We start from the raw sequence: 7,933 nt of genomic DNA, 5'->3' as shown, positions 1-7,933 counted from the left end.
TAACTTCACTCCTGAAAGTCCTGGCTCTAATTTTTACGTTATGTCCCCTAGTCCTAGTATTCAAGTATAGGAGTCTGTCAAAAACAGGTACAAATGCATCAGCAGCCAGAAGCAATAATCCTGCATGATCCCTCTAAATAGTGCTGATAAGGGGTCTTCCATGCCGTTTAAGACCTGTTCAGCTATGCGAGGTTAAGACCGTGTGTTGGCTGGAATGTGGCGTTCCAATATAGCAGCAGCCCCTTTAAATCAGCGTTGCACACTGATTTAGGTCATAATCTCCTTACATTACATGCTGCCGGCGTTCATTAGGTGCACGTGCGCTAACGCCTTGACCAATATGGCGTCCTGCTCACGTCACGCTGGAAGTGTCCGCGCACATCTCAGAAGCCATTTTTGAGGCTTAGGAGTCCGCGTAGCGCCTACACAACGGGCACGATGCGACCCAATTTAGCCCCCCATATGTTTGTTTCCACAGAATAACAGATAATCATTAGAAGCAGTGATTGACTCCTTTAAAAAGATTTAGAAACATAGGAATTGCTGGACGAGAAAAGTCCAAGGTCCATCTTTTCTCGCCTTCTACCAACCTGGTATTTGCACAATACAAAGAGAATGAAGTTGTTGACTAATCATAGAAATCAATCCCTATCAGTTAGTCTGCAACATTGAATGAATCAATACGAACTGTTTCTATCACAGAGAGCCTGTTCCATAGATTGACCACTCACTAAAATAATGCTTCCGCAGATTAATTTTGAATTTACCTCCCTTCAAGCGCAGGCCCTGTCCTCTGTTTCTACTGTTCTGGACAAGGTGAAATAGCTTGTCATGGTCTACATTATCTATTCCCTATAGAATCCTAAAAACTGTAATCATATCACCTCTCAACCTTCTCTTTTCCAGTGAGAACATGCCCAATTTACATAACCGTTCCTCATAATCCAGTGCCCCCCCCAGCCGTCCCTTCAATCATTCTGGTTGCTCTCTTCTGTATCCTTTCAAAAGCTGCGATATCCTTTTGTACTGCGGCGACCAGAACATTCTAAGTGTGGTTGCACCAATGATTTATAAAGTGGCAGGACTATCTCACTATTTCGGCTCAATATTGACCTTTTAATAAATCAACATCAGATTTGCCTTAGTCACTGCCACCGAACATTGTCACGATAGCTTCAATTTATTGTCAAACAGGACCCCCAGATCTCTTTAGTTTTCCATACATATTGGCCCCGATATTTGCGGGGAGGGAGCGGGGGCACGTGTCAGTGGCCAGGAAACCCTGAAATACCGGAAGACAGAGGTCCTGCTGAATTTAACGGCAGGACCTTATTAGAATTTTTAAATTCTGTTTCCTGCCCAGCACCTGGCCAGTTTGAAGGTTGTCGGGCTTGAAAGCCTGCTGCAGAAGGCAGCAGCCATAGACCCGCTGGGGATGGTCTCCAGCAATCATGAAGATGGGGGGTTGGCAGGGAGTGGGGCTCAGAGCTTGGCAGCGAGGGGGGAGGGAGAGATCGCGTGAGGGAGAGATAGAGATCCCGAGGGGGTCAGCAGATCCCAGGAGTCGTCCGGTCGCAGTGGGGGAAGAGATCGCGGCATAAGATGTGCTTGAGGGGCCAGGGGAAAGCACTCCAGCTCCTCGTGGCCCACGAGCAGTGTTAGAAAAGCCCTGGGAAACCCAGCCCGCTGTCGTTAAATTCAAATGGCTGCCAAAATCTGAGGCACGCAGCCCCATTAACATATTACTGAGGTCAAAGCCAAGAAACAGAAAAATAACAAGAAACTGAGGTGTTAATTGACAATTTTGATGAAGTCTCTAACAAGACTCAAGTTAAAAAGTTACTCGGCCGTCCTCCAACCAAACACGGTAAAACCGGAAGTAGGCATGTTCGTGGTGGGGTGCGGGGTGGGGGTAAAATTCCCCCCATTATTTTCTTTCCATTTAAATAATAGTCCTTTTCTGGATTTTTTTTATCTCCATGTGAAGCACTTTGCATTTCTCTACATTGAATTTCATCTGCTACCTGTCTGCCCAATTCCCAAGTATATTCAAATCTCCTCCAGCTTATCCTGTTCATCTTTGGAGTCTGCCACCTTCATTAGCTTTGTATCATCTGCAAATTTAGCCATTGTGTTTGTGACTCCTAGCTCCAGATCATTTATGAAGATATTAAACAAAAGAGGTCCCAAAACAGACTCCTGTGGGATCCCACTGGTAAAATTCTTCCAGGCGGATGACAATCCCTGTATCGGTCAACCAATTACGTATCCATTGTAAAATATTTCTACTGATTCCCGCTTTCTTTACGTATAGGGAATTCAGGAGAAATTTCTTTACCCAAAGAGTGGTAAGAATGTGGAACTCACTACCACGAGGAGTAGTTGAGGCAAATAGCATAGATGCATTTAGGGGAAGCTAGATAAACACATGAGGGAAAAAGGAATAGGAGGATGTGCTGATAGGAGTAGATGAAGTAGGGAGGGAGGAAGCTCGTGTGGAGCATAAATGCCAGCATAGACCAGTTGGACCGAATGGCCTGATTCTATGCTGTAGACTCGATGTAACTCAATGTAACAATGTAATTTGCTGCAGGCAGGCATCTAACGACATCTGCCCTTAGTTAGACTTGCCCTTGCACGTTTAGGATTTAAATATTTTGCGTAGCAAGTTGCTGAAAGTCGCAGCGAGGAAAACGGCATTCTGGGACCTGAGTGAACAGGGCAACCAACTGTGTATCTCCTTAACCAATCAGATTGAAGGGTTGTGAAATTAACAGCGCAAGGACTGAGAAGAAAGTGTAAATTAGAGCGAGTGAATTCAACGTTAAATCAGGTGCAGAAAGAGAAATGAAGATTGGGAAAGAAAAATTCGATTAAGAGAGAGAAAAAGAGACAGAAAAGTAAAACATTTTTTTTTGAAATTTTACATTTTGGCAGTAATCATGTTGTTAAAAGGGTACTTCGACTGGAACGGACAAGACTTAACTTCCTGTGGCGACTTTAATTCGTATCTACCGCGCAAATACAGCAACTTCACGCCGTTCCATGCATTTGAATGGTGAGGCAGACAGCGAGATGCCGTTTACGCAAAGCTAACAATGGAAAGCGCATCTTGGACAGCAACTTTTTGATATTCGTGTTTAGCCACGCAACTGCCCCTTGCCTGAAGCTGCTGCACCATTTGAGCATAAATAACACCGAGCACATTAACCTCACCGTTATTTTGACAGCAAAATCTGGGCCATTATGTTTCTAGTCCAACAGGGAAAGAAGCATTGCTTCTTGATTTAGTTCTGGGAAATGAAGTAGGATAAATAACTGATTTCACAGAAGAATAATTGGGAAACAGTGATTACAACATAGTTAGGTCCAATGTAGAGATAGAAAAGGATAATGAATCAAAAATAAATATGCTGGACTGAAAAAAGGGCAAAGTTCATACGAGATAAGAAAGGACGTGACCAGAAAAGTTAGCAAACAGGTCAACCAACCAGCAGTGGGAAACATTGAGAGATTAGAAGGGCTAAAAGGGAATATAAAAATAGCTAGCGTATAATATAAAAGGAAATAATAATCACTTTTATAAGCATATTAAAAGTAAAAGAATAGTTAAAGAGAGGGTAGGACCACTCAGGGATATGAGGGAGTCTAAAAATGGAGGAGGATGATGTGGTGGAGATATGAAATAAATATTTTGCATCAGTTTTTATAAATGGTGGCGGAATTGAGAATGTAGGTATATTAAAGGAGAATATTGAACAATTATTAGGGCTAGCTCTAAAAAAGGAACTGATTCTAAAAAAAAAAGTCAAGATGAATACCAGGCCCTGACAGCATTCACCTAAGAAGCTGGAGGGGAGATAGCAGAGGTTCTGATCATAATATTTCAATCTTTCATAAATATGCAAATTGTGCAACAGGACTAGAGAATGACCAATTATTCATTCTTGGGATGTGGGCGTCGCTGGCAAGGCCAGCTTTTATTGCCCATCCCTAATTGCCATTGAGAAGGTGGTGGTGATCCGCCTTCTTGAACCGCTGCCGCCATGTGGTGAAGGTGCTCCCACAGTGCTGTTAGGAAGGGAGTTCCAGGATTTTGAAGGAACAGCGATATATTTCCAAGTCAGGATGGTGTGTGACTTGGAGGGGAACTTGGAGGTGATGTTGTTCCCATGCATCTACTGCCCTTGACTTTCTAGGTGGTAGAGGTCGCAGGTTTGAGAGATGGTGTCAAAGAAGCCTTGGTGACTTGCTGCAGTGCATCCTGTAGATGATCCACACTGCAGCCACGGTGCACATGGTGAAGGGAGTGAATGTTTATGGTGGTGGATGCGGTGCCAATCAAGCGGGCTGCTTTGTCCTGGATGGTGTCAAGCTTCTTGTGTGTTGTTGCAGCTGCATTCTTCCTGGCAAGTGGAGAGTATTCCATCACACTCCTGACTCGTGCCTTGTAGGTGGTAGAGAGGCTTTGGGGAATCAGGAGGTGAGCCTCTTGCCACAGAATACCCAGCCTCTGACCAGCTCTAGGAGCCACAGCATTTATGTGGCTGGTCCAGTTGAGTTTCTGGTCAATAGCGACCCCCAGGATGTTGATGGTGGGGGATTCGGCGATGATAATGCCATTGAATGCCAAGGGGAGATAGTTAGATTCTCTCTTGTTGGAGATGGTCATTGTCTGGCACTTGTGTGGCACGAATATTACTTGCCATTTATCAGCCCAAGCCTGGATGTTGTCCAGGTTGTGCTGTGTGCGGACACAGACTACTTCATTATCTGAAGAATTGCAAATGGAGCTGAAAACTGTGCAATCATCAGCGAACAGCCCTACCTCTGACCTTATGATGGAGGGAAGGTCATTGATGAAGCAGCTGAAGATGGTTAGGCTAAGTATTCCCTCTTTAAAAAGGGAGAGAAGGATAAAGCAGGCAACTAGAGACCAGTTAGACCAACATCAGTTGTTGGAAAACTGATAGGATCTATAATTCCAAATAAAATTAGTGAATATTTCGGAATGAATTGAGTTAATCATGGATAGCCAGCATGGATTTGCTAAAGGCAAGTTATGTTTGATAAATTTAACAGGAGTTTTTTGAAGAAGTGCCCAATTGGGTAGACAAAGGGAATGCAATAGATGTAGTCTTCCTTTGGCCCTTGCTGCCTGCCTGCTTGCCCAGATATGCTGCTCCCTCTAGTGATGCCATTACCCATTTACAACACCAAGTTATAGTCCAACAAATTTATTTTAAATTGCACAAGCTTTCGGAGGCTTCCTCTTTCCTCAGGTGAACGGTGTGGAAATGAAATTTTCGAATCCTTCGCATTTGAAAATCACAGAACAATGCCTGGTGATTACTGCCCGTTGCCAAGGCAATCACAGTGAGCAGACAGAAAGGTGTCACCTAAAAGGCCACCGAATATACAAACCCCCAAAAAAAAGAGAGAGAAGGAAGACAGTCAATGACCCGTTATATTAAAAACAGATAACATTTGTTCGCTGGTGGGGTTACGTGTAGTGTGACATGAACCCAAGATCCCGGTTGAGGCCGTCCTCATGGGTGCGGAACTTGGCTATCAATTTCTGCTCGACGATTTTGCGTTGTCGTGTGTCTCGAAGGCCGCCTTGGAGTATGCTTACCCGAAGGTCGGTGGCTGAATGTCCATGACTGCTGAAGTGTTCCCCGACAGGGAGAGAACCCTCCTGTTTGGCGATTGTTGCGCGGTGTCCGTTCATCCGTTGTCGCAGCATCTGCATGGTCTCGCCAATGTACCATGCTCTGGGGCATCCTTTCCTGCAACGTATGAGGTAGACAACGTTGGCCGAGTCACAGGAGTATGAACCGTGCACCTGGTGGGTGGTGTCCTCTCGTGTGATGGTGGTATCTGTGTCGATGATCTGGCATGTCTTGCAGAGGTTACCGTGGCAGGGTTGTGTGGTGTCGTGGACGCTGTTCTCCTGAAAGCTGGGTAATTTGCTGCGAACGATGGTTTGTTGGCTGCGAATACACAGGGTCTGCTCAGACAAGGAGGAACGCGATGGACACCTACAGACGCCCTAGTAAGAACGGGATATGATGCTCGACTCATCGATCGACAGTTCCGACGGGCCACAGCGAAAAATCACGTAGACCTCCTCAGAAGACTAACACGGGACGCAACCAACAGAGTACCCTTCGTCGTCCAGTACTTCCCCGGAGCGGGGAAACTACGCCATGTTCTCCGCAGCCTTCAACATGTCATCAATGATGACGACGAACACCTCGCTATGGCCATCCTCACACCTCCACTACTCGCCTTTAACAGCCACCCAACCTCAAACAAACCATCGTCCACGACACCACACAACCCTGCCACGGACACCGCGCAACAATCGCCAAACAGGAGGGTTCTCTCCCTGTCGGGGAACACTTCAGCAGTCATGGACATTCAGCCACCGACCTTCAGGTAAGCATACTCCAAGGCGGCCTTCGAGACACACGACAACGCAAAATCGTCGAGCAGAAATTGATAGCCAAGTTCCGCACCCATGAGGACGGCCTCAACCGGGATCTTGGGTTCATGTCACACTACACGTAACCCCACCAGCGAACAAATGTTATCTGTTTTTAATATAACGGGTCATTGACTGTCTTCCTTCTCTCTCTCTCTTTTTTTTGGGGGGTTTGTATATTCGGTGGCCTTTTAGGTGACACCTTTCTATCTGCTCACTGTGATTGCCTTGGCAATGGGCAGTAATCACCAGGCATTGTTCTATGATTTTCAAATTCGAAGGATTCGAAAATTTCATTTCCACACCGTTCACCTGAGGAAGGAGGAAGCCTCCGAAAGCTTGTGCAATTTAAAATAAATTTGTTGGACTATAACTTGGTGTTGTACCCATTTAGGCAACATAGATTATATCCTAATTCTGCACCAGGTCTTTGCCTCTCTTCTAGCTATTTCCACCCTCTCTGCCTGATCTGGCAATCAATGAAAGTATTTTGGAGCCTAACTCCTGCCCCTTCACTAGTTTTAGTTCAGTTCCCAGGAAGGGCAGACAATGATTGGACTACTTAAGTAGAGATCAGTGGGGGAGGGGTAGCACTGCAGAACTGGAAATGCAATAAACAGGCCTTAACAAGCTTGATAACGGCAAAAGAATTCCACAAAAGATCTTAGCTCCCCTTTGCTGCCGACATGGACCCCACCTTCTGCAGCGGTGGTTGCTGTTGCTAGCTCAATTTTCACTGGTCTCTGCTGGGTTTCCTGCCCACAGTTGTGGACATGAGCCTGAAATCGCAGCGGAGACGTTTGTGGCAATCTTAACCCCTAAGAATGGGTAGGTTGGGGGCGGGTGGGAAGTTAAAATAATAGAATTTTCCAGCGGGACCGCAACCTGGCTCCACTTCTGGGTGTAACGGAGGCACGTTCGGCTGCATGTGAGTAACCTACATGCCGGAGCCGGGTCCATAATTAGTGCAGGTGGCCAGGTACTTATCGGAGCAATTTACCTGATTATGAGACATTAATTAGGTGATTTTAAATTGAATTTATCGGACCTTCGAATTTAACACCTCCAGCACGGGTTTCCCAGGGCTCGTGAAACTCGCCAGTGAAACGGAGGCAAGATTGAGCCACAGTTCATGAAGGTCTTTAAAGTCCTGATTGCCCGATATGAATAAAAGCTCAGTGCCTAAAGCTGGTGCCTCAGTCCCCTCTGGTAAATGTTTAGTAGAGAGTTCTTGTGTTCATACAGCTTTTTTCAGAAGTTGGGAGCTTTCAAAAGGACAAGATCAGGATGGGCTGGGGGGGGGGGGGGGGTGCGCTACGGACGTATTTGGTAGGAGGAAGACAATGATCATCCGTGGCAGCGACATCGTGCCCTGGTGGGATCTGCAGGTGCACAATACAGAGGTGCACAACTCAGACCTGGAGAACAGCAGAGAGGAGAGCAACA

Source organism: Heptranchias perlo, chromosome 2 (assembly GCF_035084215.1).
Source record: "Heptranchias perlo isolate sHepPer1 chromosome 2, sHepPer1.hap1, whole genome shotgun sequence".
Lineage (NCBI taxonomy): Eukaryota > Metazoa > Chordata > Chondrichthyes > Hexanchiformes > Hexanchidae > Heptranchias > Heptranchias perlo.
Note: the sequence above shows the minus strand (reverse complement) of the source record.